This window comes from Pleurodeles waltl, chromosome 1_1 (assembly GCF_031143425.1).
Source record: "Pleurodeles waltl isolate 20211129_DDA chromosome 1_1, aPleWal1.hap1.20221129, whole genome shotgun sequence".
NCBI lineage: Eukaryota > Metazoa > Chordata > Amphibia > Caudata > Salamandridae > Pleurodeles > Pleurodeles waltl.
The window spans coordinates 628,473,995-628,495,891 of NC_090436.1; positions in this window are offsets into that span (position 1 = coordinate 628,473,995).

The following is a 21,897-nucleotide window of genomic DNA, read 5'->3' on the forward strand; positions in this document are numbered from 1 at the left end:
AGTTGGCTGCTTGTTAAGAAAATTAGCAATTATCCTCCTGATTGTGGCACAGTTTCAATACAGATCACATTGTGAAGAGCACATGTTTTGGCAGTTACAGTTGGAGCAAGTGGAAAGGCAGTTGGCTGCTTGTTAAGAAAATGAGCAATTATCCTCCTGATTGTGACACATGTTCAATACAGATCACATTGTGAAGAGCACATGTTTTGGCAGTTACACTTGGAGCAGGTGGAATACAATGTACATAATCAACAAACATTGCTTATAATAAATGAGACATTTAACAAGCATTGCAAACTTGATATTCAAGGATGTAAGGAATATACCCAAATAAGTCTGAATGTTGCAAGCAACAGCATCTTATTGTAATCAAGCTCTTGAATCTGCCTAGTGTACCCACAACAAATGCTTGGCTGTACAGGATGCATATCACAATTTGGTATTGCCTTTATGAGTTCAAGTTTTTGTTTCTTAATTGGGAATATGGTACTTCTAGAAAACCTTTTCGTATATGGGCAGATGATGACATATACAGTATAGTCAGTTTTACATATGATATGTTTGTTTTTTGTTTGTTTCTGTTTTGCCAATGGTAGGTCACATTGTTTGATATACAAGCTAAATTTGCTGCCCTAACATTGTCCGGAAATGAAAAATCCAGGAAGGAGGACTAATTCATATAGTGGATGCAGGTGTTAGATTGCTCTATAGAAATCTGGTGGTCATTACAACCCTGGCGGACGGTGTTAAAGCTGCGGTAATACAGCAAACAGGCCGGCAGACAAAAAAAGGGAATTATGACCGTGGCGGAAACCGCCAACATAGACAGCCACTTTAACACTCCGACCGCCACGGCGGTACAGACAAGCAGTGCGGCGGTCACCGCCAACAGACAGGCGGGAGACAATGTACCGCCCACAGTATCACAACCCGCCAATCCGCCACCTTTTCCGGGGTGGATTCACCGCGGATAAAAACACAGCGGAAACAGCTTTTGCAATGGGAAAATGCTCACCTTAACACATCCCACGAGGAAGGAGGACACCATGGAGCCGGAATTACAAATCCTACCTGCCCTTGTATTCCTACTCATCTACGAACACCAGCGTCTGCGGCGCCGAGGACAACGGTGAGTACTGCACCTACGACATAGGGGAGGCAAAAGTCAGGGGGACACACACGAAACACCCCACCCCCACCCTCGCACATTACAACACACACACCAAGGCATCTCCAAACATCACTGTACCAACCCACAACCCCCCCAGAAGAATGCAAACACAAAAGGAAATCAGTCCAAACATTGTAATGTATCAAAATACATGTGTCAAATATATACAGATACATATATAAACTCATTCAAAAGTATATACATTACGAGAAGTAGTGCAGATATGAACATATCAATGTCCGTGCACCACTGGTCCAAAAATGCATGGGCGGGGCCCACACAAGATACCTGTCCACAAACGGAGAGAACACTGCCGGGGCATCAGAGAGAAATACAACAGGCACCTCAGGGGGAAGGGAAGGGGGGGCACCTCAGCCGGATTACAGCACCACGCCAAATCCACGACGGGGCTCCATGTCCATTGATGTATCCTGGGGAGTGCAAAGCCACAGTCTCTCAAGTCTCACAAGTGGGTGGGTTGCCCACTGTTCTATCCTGGAGAGTGCTAAGCCACAGTCTCTCAAGTCTCTACAGTGGGTGGGTTGCCCACTGCCATATCCTGGGGAGTGCAAAGCCACAGTCTCTCAAGTCTCACAAGTGGGTGGGTTGCCCACTGTTCCATCCTGGGGAGTGCAAAGCCACAGTCTCTCAAGTCTCTACAGTGGGTGGCTTTCCCACTGCCATATCCTGGGGAGTGCAAAGCCACAGTCTCTCAAGTCTCACAAGTGGGTAGGTTGCCCACTGTACCATCCTGGGGAGTGCAAAGCCACAGTCTCTCAAGTCTCGACAGTGGGTGGGTTGCCCACTGTACCATCCTGGGGAGTGCAAAGCCACAGTCTCTCAAGTCTCGACAGTGGGTGGGTTGCCCACTGTTCCATCCTGGTGAGTGCAAAGCCACAGTCTCTCAAGTGGATGCATGTCTCCACTGGTTCTGGAGGGGGACTGGTGCCCAGAGTGCTTCATCCTGTGCAGGACAGACAGAGTGGATGCATGTCTCCACTGGTTCTGGAGGGGGACTGGTGCCCAGAGTGCTTCATCCTGTGCAGGACAGACAGAGTGGATGCATGTCTCCACTGGTTCTGGAGGGGGACTGGTGCCCAGAGTGCATCACTCTCCCCGTGACGGTTACAGTTGCGTCACTGCCCCTGCCGCTCATGGGCTAGCAGTGCTCGCCATGGCGGTCTTTGCCCTGTTCAGCGGTGCTTTGCCATGGCGGTCTCTGACCTGTTCAGCAGTGCTTTTCCCTGTTCAGCGGTCTTCACCATGGCGGTGATTCCCTTGTTCAACGGTGCTTTGCCATGGCGGTCTCTGAACTGTTCAGTGGTGCTTTTCCCTGTTCAGCGGTCTTCACCATGGCGGTGATTCCCTTGTTCAGCGGTGCTTGGCCATGGCGGTCTCTGAACTGTGCATTGGTGTGTGGCATGACGGTCCCTCATTGCCCAGCGGGGCTGTGACAGCTGGGGCCCTCCTGGGCACTGACTCCGGCGGTGGTCTCCTGACCAGTGACGATACTTGGGCCCTCCTGGGCAATGACTCTGGCGGTGGTCTCCTGACCAGTGATGATACTTGTGCCCTCCTGGGCAATGGCGGTGGCGGTGGTCTCCTGACCTGTGACGATACTTGTGCCCTTCTGGGCAATGACTCTGGCGGTGGTCTCCTGACCAGTGACGATACTTGTGCCCTCCTGGGCAATGACTGTGGCAGTGGTCTCCTGACCAGTGACGACGGTGCTGGCGGTGGCGTCCCGCCCGCCGGGAAGGATGCCGCCCTTCTCCGCCGTGCTGCTCACACCAGGCTGTGCAGACTTCTTCTGGCCCTTTCCGACCTTTGGAGGAGTCACAGCTGACTCTGCAATCCCCCTTGGACCCTTGTGAGTAGTTTTTCCTCCAGGAGTCTTCACCCGGTCCCGTTGGCCACTTTCCAACTTTAGATGCTTTACAGGGAGTGGACTGGCAGTGCCTTGGCTCCGTGTCACACTGCCTGCCCTGGTGGCCGGAGCACTCCACACACCTTGAACACGCACCACTGGTACTGGAGTCTTTTTGGCTGAGGTGCTACAACGGGACTGATGACTTGGAGGGGTGGGGGGGCAAAGAGGTCAACCTTGCTGAGGGACAGTTTCTGACGAACACTGGGATGGGTAGCTGGAGGGGGTCTGGGAGTGGAGGAAGAGGAGGTGGTTGTAGGAGGTGTCACTTTAGGTGTTTTGGGTGCAGGTGCAGTTAATGGAGGCTGTCGTGAGGTGGATGGATGTTGGGTGTGTGGGTGCCCGCGTTTGTGTACTTTGGGAGGGGGCGTCACAGACACACTGGGAGAGGACACAGAGGACGTGTAAATGGGAGTGGGGGTGGTGAGTGCAGGTGAGCGGGGTGTGGTGCTGGGTGTTCTGGTGCGAGTCCTAGTGCCTGTAGATGTAGTGCATGCAGGTGAGAGTGTAGATGAGACTGGGAGGGAGGAGGGAGACCACGAGGAGGGGGACACAGTGGAGGCAGTGGATGTTGGTGTGTCTGCATGTGGGTGATTCTTGTGTGTGTGCCTGTGGGTTGTGTGGTGCCTATGTTTGCCTGAGCTACTTTTGGGTGTTGAGGTGTATGCATGCTTGTCTGATGGTGTGCTTGGGACAGGCTGGGGTACAGGGGATTGGGTCTGGGCGGAGGAAGTTGGATGGGGGAGGCTAGACACAGAGACAATGGCTGCCATCAGTGCTCAGGCCAGAGATTGCAGGGTTCGATGATGGGCAGCCTGACCAGAATGAATGCCCTCCAGGAATGCATTAGTGTGTTGCAACTCCCTTTCTACACCCTGGATGGCATTCACAATGGTAGACTGCCCAACAGTGAGTGACCTGAGGAGGTCAATGGCCTCCTCACTGAGGGCAGCAGGGGTGACTGGGGCAGGGCCTGAGGTGCCTGGGGCGAAGGTGATGCCCACCCTCCTGGGTGAGCGGGCACGGGGCGAACGCTGAGGGCCTGCTGGGAGGGCGGTGCTGGTAGGGGAGGTGGCGGATGTACCTGTAGAAGTGGGGGGCCCAGATGGTGCCGCCACCACAAGCGAGCTCCCATCGGCGGACGAGTCCGTGTCGCTGGTTGGTGATCCGGTGACCGACGTGTAGCTCACCTCGCCCTCCGTCCCACTGGTGCATTCTGAGTCCGTGGTGTGGCCCTCCATGGCCATGTGGGATGCAGCTCCCTCGTGCCCCAGTGCCACTGTACCTCCGCCTGATGATGCTGATGCACAAAACAACAGGGAGAGCAGAAAAAGGGGGAGGGGACGACAGAAGAAAGACAGGTTGAGTGCATGGCTTACCACTACCGTTGGCGGACAATACAGACACAGCAGCCCCCTGCACTACGCCGTGCTCTTGGCCTCTACTGATGCAATTGCTGGGATCTGGCCTACACGGCTATGTTGGACATCTGCACACATGGATGCCACAGGGGCACTTATACCTGTACTTGGCCCACTACTGAGGTGGCTTGGAGTGCCACATGCCCTGCATTACGGAGGGGCCTAGTCTACGTATTTCGGCCTGGCCTAGGTACACCCACAGTCATCCTCCCCCACCCAGACCCCTCAACTGTGTGCCAAATCGCCAGAATGTGAGTGTACTCACCCCCTTGTGTCTGCTGTGATGCCCTCAAGCGCAATCGAACTCCGGGTAGGCCACCCCCAGGATCCGGAACATCAGGGGGGTCATGGGGCGACGGGCACCCCTCCCACGTTGGGAGGCCATCCCCAGCTGGGCCTCCGCCGTCTTCTTGCTCCAGCGACGAATGTCCTCCCATCTTTTCAGGCAGTGGTTGCCCCGTCTCTGGTGGACCCCCAGGGTCCGGACGTCCTTGGCGATGGCACGCCAAATGTCCTTTTTCTGGTGGGCGCTGACCTACATGACATGCACAAGGGAAGAAGAGAAGTCATTAGCAACTGCACCGCCCATGTGAGTGGCCCCCATCCCTACCCTTGCCATGTGGCACATGGATTCACAATCCTTCATGTTCACTGCACTCTGCCCCCTTCCCTCAAACAACCAGCCCTCTCCACCCAGGCATAGCCCATACAATGTGCTCCCTGTGTACTTACCTGTTGGTCTGGGGGACCGTAGAGTAGCGTGTACTGGGGGAGGACCCCGTCGACTAGCTTCTCCAACTCCTGAGCAGTGAAGGCAGGGGCCCTTTCCCCAGACGCAGCAGCCATTGTCTCTTCCAGACCGAGGTCACAGCAGCACATGCAGTGTAGGTCCTCTCCTGTCGAAGATCAGGTATCGAGTGATTGAACAGATAGAAAATGGCGGTGATGTCCGCGGTGGTGCATATCATCACCGCCGGCGCACTTCGTCATTGGCTCCTGGGACCCATAGGGTCCAATGTTAACCAATGCAGCATTGCGCCGCGGTCTACGACCGCCTACCGCAACGGGGTACAACTCCAGCGCAGTGACCTCACATTCCCATTGTTCCAGTTTAGAGGTCAGGCAGCCACCATTTCAGGGGCCCACATGGCTTCATTTACTACTGCCTCACACATAGCTAGGCCTACACTCAACACACATACAGGAAGTGTTTTGTGTCGTGTTCTGTGTATCTGTGGGTACATACCTGGAAATTTGTTGACTCTGTGGTCGCTGTTGTCCTTCCTAGGCACAGTCAGCTGGGACATTTGAGAAGATGGCGGAATCCTCCGGTGTACCGACTGCTGGTGGACCTGTTGACAATGGAGGAGCGACAGTTAATCGTCACCAAAAGGTTTGACCGTGCCACTATCCAGGAACTATGTACCCAGTTGGAGCCAGACCTGATGTCACCAATCGGCCATCCCACTGGAATCCCCCCTGACGTGCAGGTGCTGTCAGTGCTCCATTTCCTTGCTAGTGGGTCTTTTCAGACAACAGTGGCTATGGCATCAGGGATGTCCCAGCCTATGTTTTCCAACGTGTTGGCCACAGATTTGGCTGCCCTGCTGAAACACGTAAGGAGATACATCGTTTTCCCTGAGGTGGAGGATTTGACTACAGTGAAAGGTGACTTCTATGCCCTGGGACATATCCCTAACATCATAGGTGCCATTGATGGGACCCATGTAGCTCTGGTCCCCCCCCACAGGAGTGAACAGGTGTACAGGAACAGGAAGAGTTATCATTCGATGAATGTACTGTTGGTATGTTTGGCAGACCAGTACATCTCGCAGGTAAATGCTATGTTCCCTGGCTCAGTGCATGACGCCTACATCCTGCGGAATAGCAGCATCCCTTATATGATGGGTCAACTCCAGAGGCACCGGGTGTGGCTATTAGGGGACTCTGGTTACATCAACCTGTCCTGGCTATTGACCCCAGTGAGGAATCCCAGGACCAGGACAGAGGAATGCTACAATGAGGCCTATGGGCGGACTAGGAGGGTGATCGAACGCACCTTCGGCCTCCTGAAGGCCAGGTTCAGGTGCCTCCATATGACAGGTGGTTCCCTATTCTACTCACCGAAGAAGGTGTGCCAGATCATCATCGCCTGCTCGATGCTTCACAATCTTGCTTTGTGACACCAGGTGCCTTTTCTGCAGGAGGATGGTCCAGATGACGGTGTTGTGGCAGCTGTGGAGCCTGTGGAGCCTGTGGACAGTGATGAGGAGGAAGCTGAGGAAGAAGACATCGACAACAGGGAGTCAGTCATACAGCAATATTAAAAGTGACACACAGGTGAGAACATTTTATTTTACTATCACACTCACTTTCACACTTCTACCTCTATCCTGTCTGTCATTTAGTTGCAGTATTTGGAAACTGAGTTGTACCTTTCCATTACGGTTTCACAGGTGTGGTTACCAACGTGTGTCATCTGCTTGCATCCTTCATGGACTTGTGATGTGTGACATAGGTATGTTGGCTTTACAATTGAGAACGGATTTTGACACTGTCATTGATAATACAAATTTACCAAATCACAGATTGACTCCAGATTGTTTTGTGCTTCAAGGGTGTTTATTTCAGTGCTCAAAAATGGAGGGGGGGTTGTAAAATGGTGATGGGGGACGGGGGAGGAATGTCCATGGCAGAGTCCAGTCTTTTGGTCACACAGTTGCACTGCCCATATGGGCATAGGAAGTGGAGCTGGGGCAGTTTCAGTATGGACAGGGTAACAAAGTGGGACAGTGGGATGACAATCAGGGTGGTCTCATTTCCTGGCGGGGTCTTGCCATCTTGCTCTGTCCTGTTCCTGGATCTCAGGGACCGCTTGTGGGGTGGTTCTCCATCTGCAGGGGGTGGGGTGCTGGTGTGGTGGTCCTGTGGCGGGGTGTCCTGTCCACTAGCGCTGGCAGAGGTGGTGGGCAGTTCATCGTCCATGCTAGTGTCAGGGGCCCCTTGGAGTGCCACAGTGTCCCTCATGGTCTTTTATATGTCCTTCAGCACCCCTACGATGGTGCCCATGGCGGAGCTGATGGTTCTGACCTCCTCCCTGAAGCCCAAATACTGTTCGTCCTGCAGGCGCTGGGTCTCCTGAAGCTTGGCCAGGACCGTCGCCATCGTCTCCTGGGAGTGGTGGTATGCTCCCATGATGGAGGTGAGGGCCTCGTGGAGGGTGGAGGTTCCCTTTGCCTGTCCACCCCCTGTCACACAGCAGCCCTCCCAGTTCCCCTGTGTTCCTGTGCCTCCGTCCCCTGGACCGTGTGCCCACTACCACTGCCCTGTGCCCGGTCCCTGTTGTTGTTGAGGTGGTGGGTTATCCTGGGTTCCTGTAGTGGTGGACACACCGCTAATTGACATGTCCTGGGTACGGAGGTATGGGCCCACTGGGTGGGTGCTGTGCTGGTGTTACCAGAGGGTGGAAGGTCAGTGTTGGGCTGTGCCTGTGCAAGAGGAACCGACTGTCCCGAGTCCCACGAGGGCTGGTCATCAGGATCCAGTAGGGCAGAGCTGCTGTCGTCACTGTGGGCCTCTTCTGTGGGTGGAGTGGAGATGTCTGGACCCTCCTGTGTGGTGATGTTGGGTAGTGGTCCTGCAGGGGTATAAGAGCATGATTATTGCATGTGTGTGTGTAATGGTGTGCAATGGGTGGGTGTGCGTGTACCCCAGTGCAAGCATTCCTGTGTGGGTTTGTGTGATGATGGTTAGGGGGTTGTTATGGGTATGTACAGTGAGCATGCTTCAGTGATGGGTGTCCATGCTAATTGTGTCATGCAGGGCTTGGTGTTGGGATGGGTGGTTTGTGTTATTAGTACATTAGTGAGGAATTGTAGTGATAGGGGAGGGGGTGAGGGTAGGGGTGTGTGATAGTATGCAGGTAGGGTGGGGGATATGATAGCTAAGATTTGACTTACCAGTGTCCATTCCTCCACCGACTCCTCCGAGGCCCTCATGATACATGATGGTCAAGACCTGCTCCTCCCATGTTGTTAGTTGTGGGGGAGGAGGTGGGGGTCCGCCGCCAGTCCGCTGTATCGCAATGTTGTGCCTGGAGACCACAGAACGCACCTTCCCCCGTAGGTCGTTCCACCTCTTCCTGATGTCCTCCTGATTTCTTGGATGCTGTCCCACAGCGTTTACCCTGTCCACGATTCTGCGCCATAGCTCCATCTTCCTGGCTATGGAGGTGTGCTGCACCTGTGAGCCAAATAGCTGTGGCTCTACCCGTAGGATTTCTTCCACCATGACCCTGAGCTCCTCCTCGGAAAACCTGGGGTGTCTTTGGCGTGACATGGGGTGGTGTGGGTGCTGTGTGGGGTGGTATAAGTGTAGATGTGTGTGGTGATGTGTAGTGGTGTGTGGTATTTTGTGCGTGGATTGTTGTGTGGGTGATGGTGTTTAGTGCCTCTGTGTGGTGGGGTTCTCAATTGCTGTGCTCTCTGTCTCTCGGCTTCCTCAAAATTTCTGGTCGTAGGGGTTTGTGGGTGATCTGGGTATGTGTTTTATATTGAATTGGGTGTGTGGGAGTGGTGTTTGTATGTGTCTCAGGTGTGTGTATTTGTAATTGTCCAATGTGGTGGTGTTTTGGAGATGTGTGTGTATTTCCAGCGCGGCGGTGTGTACCGCCAATGGAATACCGCGGTTGAAAGACCGCCGCGTGGATTCGTGGGTCATAATAGCATGGGCGTGTTTCTGTTGGCGTGACGGTGGAGGAATTGTTTTTGCCAGTTTAACACTGACCTTTGGTGTGGCGGACTTGTGTGGGTGTCTCAATTTCAGCGGATTCCGAGATGGGGGTCATAATAGCTGTGGCGGAATTCCGCGGCCACGGCGGTGTATTGGCGGTCTTCTGCACGGCGGTAAGCGCCTTTTACCGCCAATGTTGTTATGCCCCCCATAGTAATAATATTCAAATATGTTTTGCTTTAGGCTTATGTGTTAGGTGTATATTTTGCATAATAAGGATTCTTTATTTAGAACCTAGGTTTGGAGGTGGAATCAAGACCGTGGTGGAAACCGCCAGCATAGACAGCCACAACACTCCGACTGCCACAGTGGTACAAACAAACACTGTGACAGTAACCGCCAACAGACAGGCGGAAGACAATGTACCACCCACAGTATTACAAAAGGCCAATCCGACATCTTTTCCGGGGCGGATTCACCGTGAACAAAAACACGGCGGAAACAGGAATTGGAAGGGAAAACGCTCACCTCTACACACCCCACGAGGAACCAGGACGCCATGGAGCCGGAACTCCAGATTCTCGCTGCCTTTTTCTTCCTGCTCCTCTACCAGGAGCACGAAGGCCGACGGCGACGACCACGGTGAGTACTGCACCTACGACACAGGGGAGGGGGAGGGAAAAAAAAATGACACACACACGCAACACCCCCACCCACACCCCCACCCTTACCCACTATAACACACACACTAATACATATTGATACATTACAGTTACACCCCTCAACCCCCCCGGAAGAATGCAAAGACAAAAGGAAATGATTTGAACGTTTGCAATCTATTAAAATCCAGTACTCAAAAATATATATACACTACATACAAATATATACACCAAGAATACAAGTCCAGGTATTGTACCATTAAAGTTCGTGGACCACTGGGCCCAAAATGTATGGGCAAGGCCCACACTCAATACCAAATCAAAACAGAGAGAACACTGCAGGGGCATCAGATAGAAATACAACAGGCACCTCAGGGGGAAGGGAAGGGGGTGTACCTCAGCCGGATGAGTGCACGACGCCAGATCCACGAGGGGTCTCCATGCCCACTGCTGTATCCTGGGGAGTGCAAAGTCATAGTCTCGCAAGTCTCTCCAGTGGGTGGGTTGCCCACTGCTTTATCCTGGGGAGTGCAAAGCCACAGTCTCTCAAGTCTTTTCAGTGGGTGAGTTGCCCGCTGCTTTATCCTGGGGAGTGCAAAGCTACAGTCTCACAAGTCTTTTCAGTGGGTGGGTTGCCCACTGCTTTATCCTGGGGAGTGCAAAGCCACAGTCTCACAAGTCTTTTCATTGGGTGGGTTGCCCACTGCTTTATCCTGGAGAGTGCAAAGCCACAGTCTCTCAAGTGGATAACTGTCTCCACTGGCTCTGGAGGGGGCTTTGTGCCCAGAGTGCTTCATCCTGCCAAGGACAGAGGCAGTGGTTGTCTTTCTCCACTGGTTCTGGAGGGGGCTTTGTGGCCAGAGTGCTACAACCAGCTCGTGGTGGACTTAGTAGTGTCTGAGATCTCTGCGCTCATTGGCCTGCAGTGCTGGTGGTGGCGGTGTCCTGTGAAGCGGTGCTGGTGGCGGCGGTGTCCTGTGAAGCAGTGCTGGTGGCGGTGGTGTCCTGTGAAGTGGTGCTTTTGGCGGTGGTGTCCTTGGCAGCGGTGCTGGTGGCGGCGGTGTCCTGTGAAGCGGTGCTGGTGGCGGCGGTGTCCTTGGCAGCAGTGCTGGTGGCGGTCTTGTCCGCCATGCAGGTTCGCAGCGACTTGCCTTTCTTTCTGTGCCCCTTCCCCACCTTGGATGGTGGCTCAGCTGTCTTCTCACTCCCAACTGTACTCCTGGGAGATCCTTTGGTGCCGGATGTGTTGCCTTTCTCCCGCCGGGTAGTGGCCAACTTTTTATGCTTCTGAGGTGGGGGACTGTCCGTGGTCTGGCTCGTTGGCACACTGGCTGCCCTGCTGCTTGGCGCACTCCAGAAGGCGGTTACTGCTGGCACTACTGTTCCCGGTGATGTGGTGGCTGAGGTGCTGGGTTGGGACCTGGAAAGGCGGGCCCTAGGGGACTGAAGGGGTGGGGGAGGTGAGGGGAAGAGGTTAAGGTTGGACAGGAAAAGTTTTTGGGACACACTGGGACAGGTAGATGGAGGGGGTTTGGGAGTGGAGGAAGAGGTAGTGGTTGTAGGAGGTGTACATTTGCTGAATTTGGGTGTAGGTGCATGGGCTGGAGGCTGTCATGAGGTGGATGGCTGTTGGGTGGGTAGGTGGCGGCGTTTGTGTACCTTGGGAGGTGGGCTCACAGACTCACTGGGAGAGGACACAGGGGATGTGTGAATGTAGTGGGGGTTGTGAGTGCACGTGAGCGGGGTGTGGTGATGGGTGTGCTGGTGACAGATGTAGTGGCTGAAGATGTAGTGCATGCAGGTGTGAGTGGAGATGAGACAGAGAGGGAGGAGGGAGACGAGGAGGAGGGGGACACAGTGGAGGCAGTGGATGTTGGTATGTGTGCATGGGTATGATGCTTGTGTGAGTGCATGTGGGATGTGCTTATGTGCTTATGTTTGCCAGAGCTTCCCTTGTGTGTTGAGGTGTGTGCATGCTGGTCTGATGGTGTGCTTGGGATAGGCTGAGGTACAGGGGTTTGGGGCTGGGTGGAGGAGGTTGGTGGGGGGAGGCTGCACACAGGAACAATGGCTGCCATCAGTGCTGAGGACAGAGTCTGAAAAGCTCTCTGTTGGGCTGCCTGACCAGAATGAATGCCCTCCAGGTATGCATTGGTCTGTTGCAACTGCCTCTCTACACCCTGGATGGCATTCAAAATGGTAGAATGCCCAACAGTGAGGGATCTGAGGAGGTCAATGGCCTCCTTTCTGAGGGCAGCAGGGCTGACAGGGGGCAGGGGCTGAGGTGCCTGGGGCGAAGGAGATGCCCACCCTCCTGGGTGAGCGGCCACGGGGCACACGCTGAGGGGCTGCTCGGAGTGCAGTGCTGGTAGGGGGGGTGGCGGCTGTACCTGTAGATGTGGGGGGCACAGAGGGGCCCGCCACCGCAAGGGGGTTCCCATCAGAGGAGGAGTCGGTGTCGCTGGTCTCAGCTCCCGTCCCCGCCTTGGAGCTCCCCTCGCCCTCTGTCCCACTGGTGGCTTCAGACTCCATTGTGTCGCCCTCCAGGGCCATGTGGGATGCAGCTCCCTCCTGCTCCGGTGGCACAGCTCCTCCACCTGATGATCCTAATGCACACAAGAACAGGTAGACTACAAAAAGGGGGGGAGACAGAAGAAAGACATGTTCAGTGCATGCCTCTGAACACAGGTTGGGGGGTGCCACATGGCCTGCCTTACGAAGGGACTTTGCCTACTAAACACGCCCTGGGCTACGGGAACCCACAGCCCACCTCCCCCACCCAGACACTCCAAGTCGCGCTGAATCAGCTGAATGCGAGTGTACTCACCCCCTTCTGGCTGCTGTGATGCCCTCAAGCGCCCATCCAACTCTGGATACACCACCTCCAGGATCCGGAACATCAGGGGGGTCATGGTGCGACGGGTACCCCTCCCACGTTGGGAGGCCATCACCAGCTGGGCTTCCGCCGTCTTCTTGCTCTAGCGGCGAATGTCCTCCCATCTTTTCCGGCAGTGGGTGCTCCGTCTGTGGTGGACCCCCAGGGTCCGGACTTCCTTGGCGATGGCACGCAAAATATCCTTCTTCTGGTGGGCGCTGACCTACAGGGATAGTACAGGGGAAAAGGAGAAGATATAACCGTCCGCACCGTCACAGTCATTGGCCACCATCCCTACCCTTGCCATGACGCACATCCACTCACTGTCGTTTCATGCACGCCTCATTCTCCCCCCCATCTTCCATCCACACCACTCCACACAGGCATTGCCCATACAGCATGCTCACAGTGTACTTACCTGTTTGTCTGGAGGACCGTAGAGTAGCGTGTACTGGGGTACGACCCCATCCACTAGTTTCTCCAACTCTTCGTGCTGAAGGCAGGGGCCCTTTCCCCAGACACATGAGCCATTGTCTCTTCCAGACTGAGGTCACAGCAGCACTTGTAGTGTAGGTCGTCTCCTGTCAAAGATCAGGTATCGAGTGAGTGAACAGAGAGAAAATGGCGGTCACGTTCACGGCGGTGCGTACTGTCTCCGTCGGCGTACATTGTCATTCGCTCCTGGGACCCATAGGGTCCAATGTTAACCAATGCAGGATTGCGCTGCCGTCTTCAACCGCCTACCGCGACGGTGTACAACGCTAGTGCAGTTACCTCATATTCCCTTGTCCCACATTACATGGCAGGCAGCCGCCATTTCAGGGGGCCACATGGCATTAATTTTAAATGCGTCACACATATCTAGGCCTTGCATACACACTAAGACAGGCACATGGCGGATTAAAAAAATTGTGGAATAAAGTTGTATTTTCGTACCTCATTGTTGGCTGACTCTCTGCTTGCTGTTCTCTTCCCTAGAGCACGTCCGCTGGGGCAGGTGAGGAGATGGCGGCATCCTCCGGTGTACAGACCGCTGGTGGACCTGTGGACAATGGAAGAGCGACATGTAATTGTCACCTACAGACTGGACCATGCCACAATCCCGGAACTTTGTGCTCAGTTGGAACCAGACCTGTCAGCTATCCACCATCCCATAGGAATCCCCCCTCTAGTGCAGGTCCTGTCAGTACTCCATTTCCTGGCAAGTGGGTCTTTTCAGATGACAGTGGCCATAGCATCAGGGATGTCCGAGCCTATGTTCTCCAACGTGTTGTCCAGAGTGTTGTCTGCCCTGCTGAAACACATGCGCAGCTACATCGTTTTCCCTCAGGTGGAGGATTTGCCTACAGTGAAAGGTGACTTCTATGCCCTGGGACATATCCCCAACATCATTGGTGCCATTGATGGGACACATGTGGCCTTGGTCCCCCTCGCAGGAGTAAACAGGTGTACAAAAACCGGAAGAGTTACCATTCGATGAATGTGCAGGTGGTGTGTTTGGCCGACCAGTACATCTCCCATGTGAATGCCAAGTTTCCTGGCTCAGTGCATGACGCTTACATTCTGAGGAATAGCAGCATCCCTTATGTGATGGGGCAACTCCAGAGGCACCGTGTGTGGCTATTAGGTGAGGACATGGACCCTTACACAGTGTGACTAGGTGTCTGGGTCTGGGGATGTCCCTAAGAGTTAGTGTGTGTTTAACAGATTTCCCTCGACATTTGTAGGTGACTCTGGTTACCCCAACCTGTCATGGCTACTGACCCCAGTGAGGAATCCCAGGACAAGGGCAGAGGAACGCTACAATGAGGCCCATGGGCGAACTAGGAGGGTTATAGAGAGGACCTTCGGCCTCCTGAAGGCCAGGTTCAGGTGCCTCCATCTGACAGTTGGTTCCCTATTCTACCCACCAAAGAGGGTGTGCCAGATCATCGTGACCTGCTGTATGCTTCACAACTTGGCTTTGTGATGACAGGTGCCTTTTCTGCAGGAGGATGGTCCAGATGGAGGTCTTGTGGCAGCTGTGGAGCCTGTGGACAGTGAAGACGAGGAAGCAGAAGAAGAGGATATCGACAACAGAAACACGGTGATTCATCAATACTTCCAGTGAGACAAGGTAAGAAGACATCACTGCCTGCTACATCTGATACCCTTGTTCTACCTCTCATCTGTCTGTCACTTTCACCCAGTGTATGGACCCTGAGTTGTCACTTTCCCTTTCAATTTCACAGATGTGGGTCCCACTGTGTGACATCTGCTTTGTTTCCTCATGGTCTAGAGCTGTGTGACATAGGTATATTGACAATACGATGGATATAGCAGTTTTCCACAGTTATGGCAAATACACATTTTCGAAAGCACAGACTGACTCCAGATAGTTTTGTGATTTATGGGTGTTTATTTAAGTGCTAAATAGTGGAGGGGGTTGTAAAATGGTCAGGGGTGATGGTGGAGGAATGTCCATGGCAGAGTCCAGTCTATTAGTCTCACAGGTGCATTGTCCAAAGAGGCATAGAAAGTGGAGCTGGGGCAGTTTAAGTATGGACAGGGTGACAAAGTGGGACAGAAGGATGACAATCAGGGTGGTCTCATTTTTTGTCGGGGTCTTGGCATTGTTCTCTGTCTTTGTCCTGGATCTCAGGGAACGCTTGTGGGGTGGTTCTCCATCTGCAGGGGGTGGGGTGCTGGTGTTCTGGTCCTGTGGCGGTGCCTCCTGTCCACTAGCGCCGGCGGAGGTGATGGGCAGTTCATCGTCCAGGCTAGTGTCAGGGGCCCATTGTTGTGCCACAATGTCCCTCCTGGTGTTGACGAGTTCCTTCAGCACCTCTACAATGGTGCCCAGGGTGGTATTGATGGATTTGAGTTCCTCCCTGAACCCCAAATACTGTTCCTCCTGCGGCCGCTGAGTCACCTGAAACTTGGGCAGTACCGTTGCCATCGTCTCCTGGGAATTATGGTAGGCTCCCATGATGTTGGAGAGGGCCTCGTGGAGAGTGGGTTCCCTGGGCCTGTCCTCCCCCTGTCGCACAGCAGCCTTCCCAGTTCCCCTGTGTTCCTGTGCCTCTGTCCCCTGAACCGTGTGCCCACTGCCCCCAGGCCCCTGGTGTTGTTGGGGTGGTGGGTTAGCCTGGGTTCCCTGTAGTGGTGGATACACTGCTGCTTGACGTGTTCTTGGGACAGAGGTATGGGCCCGCTGGGTGGGTGCTGTGCTGGTGTTTCCAGAGGGGGGAGGCTCTGTTGTGGCTTGTGCCAGTGTGAGGGGATCCGACTGTCCCGAGGTCCCAGATGGGCCGGGCTGGTCATCTAGATCCAGTTGGACAGAGCTGCTGTCATCACTGTGGGCCTCTTCTGTGGGTGGAGTGGACATGTCTGGAACCTCCTGTTCGGTGACGTTGGGTAGGGGTCCTGCAGGGGTGTAATGGCATGATTGTTGCATCTGTGTGTGCCATGGTGTGCAATGGGTGGGTGACCCTGTACCCCAGTGCTTGCATTCTTGTGTAGGACCTTGTGTGCTAAATGTTTAGGGGTGTGTGTGGGTATAAGCAGTGGCCATGCATTGGTGATGGGTGGCCATGCTTTGTTGTTGCATTCAGGGCTTGGTGTTGGGATGTGTGGTTTATGATAGTGGGACATGCGTGAGGAGTTGGAGTGATGGGGGTGAGGGTGAGGGTGGGGGTATGTGATAGCATGCAGGTAGGATGGGGGATGAAGTGTTTAAAGATTTGCCTTACCAGAGTCCATTCCTCCAGCTACTCCTGCGAGGCCCTCAGGATGCAGTATAGCCAAGGCCTGCTCATCCCATGTTGTTAGTTCTAGGGGAGGAGGTGGGGGTCCGCCACCAGTCCTCTGAACTGCAATCTGGTGTCTTGAGACCACGGAACGTACCTTCCCCCGTAGGTCATTCCACCTCTTCCTGATGTCATCCCGTGTTCTTGGGTGCTGTCCCACTGCGTTGACCCTGTCCACGAATCTGCGCCATAGCTCCATCTTCCTAGCTATGGTGGTGTGCTGCACCTGTGATCCGAATAGCTGTGGCTCTACCCGGATGATTTCCTCCACCATGACCCTGAGCTCCTCCTCAGAAAACCTGGGGTGTCTTTGCGGTGCCATGGGGTGGTGTGGGTGATGTGTGGGGTGGTGTGTGTTGTGATGTGTGGGGTGATTTTTAGGGGTGTGTGGTGTTTTGTGCATGGATGTTGTGTGAGTGATGGTGTTGAGTGCCTGTGGATGCTAGTTTGTAGATGGTGGTGTCTCTCTCTGGCCTTCAGTCGCAATTGTGGTTGCAAGGGTTTGTGGGTGATGTGGGTGTGTGTTTTATATTGTAGTGGGTGTGTGAGAGTGGTGTGTGTATGTGTATCAGGTGTGTGTATTTGTAATTGTCCAATGTGGTTGTGTTTTGTAAGTGTGTGTATTTTGAGCGCGGCGGTGTGTACCGCCAATGGAATACCGCATTTGAAAGACCGCCGCGTGGATTCGTGTGTCGTGATAGTGTGGGCGTATTCCTGTTGGCGTGACGGTGGAGGTTTTGTTATCGCCAGTTTATCACTGACCTTTGGTGTGGCGGACTTGTGTGGGTATTTGTATTTTGGCAGATTCTGAGCTGTGGGTCATAATAGCTGTGGCGGAATTCCGCGGCCGCAGCGGTGTGTTTGCAGTCTTCTGCACGGCGGTAAGCGGCATTTACCGCCAATGTTGTAATGACCCCCATAGTTTTCAGGGAGCCCTTGGTTCATTGTTAATAGGTCCTGCTTCACCATGTTTTATTCTATTCTTTTTGGTGTCAGGGTTATACAGCATGGTTTCCCTACTCATCTTATCAACCCTGTCAGAAGCATGCTTAAGCATTCTGGATGGGTAAACTCTTTTTTAAATCGTTTCACTAACTCATGACATTTATGCATGTAATTCTCAATAGAAGTACAATTTTGTTTCACTCTCAGAAATTCATTGTAAGGATTACCCCAGTGAAGATTTGGGTGGTGACTACACTTCATATGTAGTGTGAAATTCCCTGCAGGTTATTTCCTAAAAAGGCTGGTTTTGATGGTATTGTTTGAGATGATCAATTTCAGATCGAGAAATTCAGCAACTATTGTTGTGGTTCACCATAAATTTAAGATTCAAATCATTGCTGATAATGTTGGAGAATACTCTTTCAGTTTCTTCTCATCTCCATTCCATATTAGAAAGATGTAATCAATACACATAGTGTAATGTTCTAACCCTGATAGCTACAACACCTTCTCCTTCCATAAGCCTGTTGCCAAAATTGGATAGCTAAGGGCAAAACAGTTTCCAATAGCAGTGCCCTGTATTTTTCTGAAAAGTTGATTTTCAAGGAGAAATGTATGATCATTGAGGCATTTGGTGATCATCTCTACCATCATGTGTGTATGTTCTAATAGATTAATGGCTCTTGACCTTAAATAGTGTTTGCACACACAGATACTACCACTGTGTTTGACACTGACATCTAGTGCATTTACATCTAAGATAACCAAACAATATGACAGTTCAATTTGATGTTTTTAATTCTGGTGAAATATTTTGTGTCTCTCAGAAAGGTGGCATGATTTTGAATATAAGGGAGCAGGAAGTGATCCACATAAATGGGCGTGTTCTACAATAGACTGTTCTTAGAAGAGATGATGGGTCAGCCTGGAGGATTAAGTGGATCTTTATGAATTTTGGGAAGAAGGTATAGTATATGATTAATGGGTGAATTCTTCTTAAGGAATTGTAATTCATCCCCTTCAATGATATTGTCATCACATCACCCTGTGAATTTGTTTTTGTACCTAATCCACATAGCACTGTTTATCTATTTTCTCATAGCACTCAGTCATGTTCATTTGTTTCTAAGCTTCAAGTACATACATGTCCCTTGATAACAGTACAATATTCCCCATTTCTTGGACTGACTAATTATGATTTCCTGATCGTTCAATAGTGAGATGAGCCTGACATCATTGGATAGTGAGATTGTGTTTACCGTTGATTTTCTTGTTGCCAATGTTCTTGCACAGAAGCATCAGGTCTTTTGTGACCAAGTGTTAGAGTCAGCCTCAGGGTGGTTTCCCCCCTAAGTTTTAGCTTTCTCCCTCCTATTCTTCTGAATTTGCTTTAGCTGGCTTTAGCACTCTGTGCACTTTACCACTGCTAACCAGTGCTAAAGTGCTTGTGCTCACTCCCTAATGCATGGTAAATATCGCCTTACACCTGATAGCCATCTTTAATTTAATTACAAGTCACTAGATAAGTGGTTTACCATATAGCCAGGGCCTATAAATTAAATGTTACCAGTGGGCTTGCAGCATCTATTGTCCCACTCATATAAGTAGCCCTTTAAAATATGCCCCAGGTCTGCAATTGCAGCTTGGATGCAGTATTGAACTGTCAATTAAACTTGGCAAAATAACCCTCTTGCCAAGCCTTCAACTACCCTTTTATTACATATATATCACCCCTAGGCATCCCATGATGTAGAGTGCATTGTAATTAAAAGGTTGGACATGTACTTTACATTTTACATATTCTGGTAGTGAAAAATGTACAGATTTGTTTTTCACTACTATGAGGTCTACCTCTCCTCTAGAATAAGTTTGAGTTTCCTCATTACGGTTAATAAGTGCTAACATTTGATTGGGAACAGGTAGAAAAGTCGTATTTGGTGTCTAAGAAATGGTAATTTGAAAATCTCTTTAATTGTAACATTGGATTTGAAGTTTCAATTTTGAAAGTTGGAATTTTCCTGCCCTAACTATTTGATGCTAGCAGCATGTTCCTGGGTCACATGACTGCATGTGGTTGGCAGTTGGTCTTCGTGTATTCCTACCGTACAGTAGCACAATAGATGGATTAGGCATACCTGTATGGGTAAGGCAGAGATGGGCACAGCCCCACTTGTAAATCAATAGGCTGTGCCTTGCCTTCAAATAAATACCTTCACACTAGTCCATTGTGTCTGCAGACAGGCTGGAGATAGAGTAGGAAAGCAGGAAATTCCATGCACCTCAAATGGAATCTCAAGAAACATCTTCTACTTCAAAGAAATCACTAGGTATATAATTAGGACCCTCACACCCACCCTTCAGTTCAGTTTCTGTAACTGCAGAAGGACTCTCAGAGGACTGCCGGCTACTGTGGCCTGCTGTGTACTTCAAAGACTGCTTTGCTACACCTTGAAGAACTGTTCCTCTGCCTGAAGCCTACCTTGAACCTTCAGAGGCCTGCCCTGCTGCTTCAACCCTGTCCCACTTCTTGAACCCAGGACTACCAGATTGACACCTAAGGGTTAGTTGGCTAGCTTCCTGGTCAGAGCCTCAGGGACAGAAAAGATCCAACAGGCTTAAACCCACACCTGGGCCCAGCCTGAGTAAGCCCTGACTCTCCAATTGGTGCCTCTCTAGTCCTGGACCCTTAGAAGTTGTGCTGAAGGTGTCCAGATAGCAAAAACCCAAACTTTGGAAACATTTTAAGCCAAAAAGTGCTCTGAGAATCAATATGAGACTGGGTCCTACCTGCTTGTTGATACACCTAGGGTGTATCGCCGGTCGGCCCTTTGAATGCATAGCAGTTCCCGCTATGTTCTTCTCTGCAGCAGCTAATCCTGTTCAATGGCTCTTGGCAGAAGGGGTATCCAGCCTCAGGGAACTCTCCTCAGCTACAGCCTGCAGCTTTGTCCCACTGGAGATTTTTGACTCCCTGAAAAGAAACCAAGTCGGAACATAGAAATCTAGACCAAGCCAGCAGCATTTCCCCACTGAACTTTACATTCTCAGACATTTTACTACACAATTTCTTCTATGACTGAATGAAACTCAAACCAGACCCAATACACTCCTTGTATCTGACTCATGTTCTATGGTGGTCAGCCATAACTTTCGACTTTGACCCGGTCTCACACAACCAGATGTCTGCAGTTGGACTGTTGATCTTTTATGAGGTACCTTTTACTTTATACTTTAAAAATTCATAATTCCGGTTCTACTGATTGAATATTTGTCATTTTGTTGTCAAAACCGACAACCATTTTCCCACCAGTCACTGAAAAAATCAATGTCCTCTGTGACCGTCTGGGAGACAAATTTTAACTTGGATTTAAATTTTTGCCCAAGGAGCAATTAGTAAAGATTACATTCTCATTCTGGATTATGGTCTTATACACGGGATCACTCTCTTGGATAGGGAGTACTATACTGCACCTGCCCAGGCAGGAGCAGAGTTGTACATGCTGCTTTTGCCCTAGTGGAAGCAAAGTAAAAGAGAAGTTTCTCACTGACACCACAATGGGTGCTGACTGGGGGGCACGGGGGCTGATACGGACAGCAGGTGCATTGAGGCCCCCTCCCATGACCCCCAGTGATTCAGGCTTTCATGGGAGCCTAGAGTGCGGACCAGGGCACCTACTTTCAGAAAATAGCCAGCTCACATCAGCACCCACTATGGTTGCTGGGTGGGGAGTTGGTGGGGGCCTCACACAGTGTTGTCATCAATTATGTCAATTCAGATGTTGCAGTCATAAGTGATGTAATATGAGAGGTAATGAGCTTTGCATGGCGAGGACACAAATTATAGTCAATTTAGGACATGAGTTACAGTTACTTGAGATAACTATAACTGGTGAATTTCAGTGATTTTTTTAATTTGAAAGGTATGATTTAACTGAAATTTTCACTTAACTATGAAGTGCTTTACCCTTTGGGGTTTTCAGTGAACTCCTAAGGTTTTTTTAAAATGTAAAGTAAGATATTATTATAATTCCTATCTATAATGTTACTTTAACCTTTGTTTTTTTCAGTGGATTACTTTGATGTTTTTCAAAGTAAAGTAAGATATCTATCGCTGTCCGTGCTGTGAGTCTGGGAGCAGGGCCTGGCCTTGGGCCACGTCCTGTGCCCAATAACCAATGGGTACACATGACTAACTATGTCCTATGACAGTATAAATTATGCCATTTAAGTAAATTATGTTCAAAGGGGCAGATACCAAAACACAAAAAGCAGCATGCTTATTGGCTTTATCAGTGGGTCAGCACATCACCATATTGGTTTTGTAAAAAAATATCAACATTAGCTATAATCAAATGTTTATTTTATAAAATGTACACATTG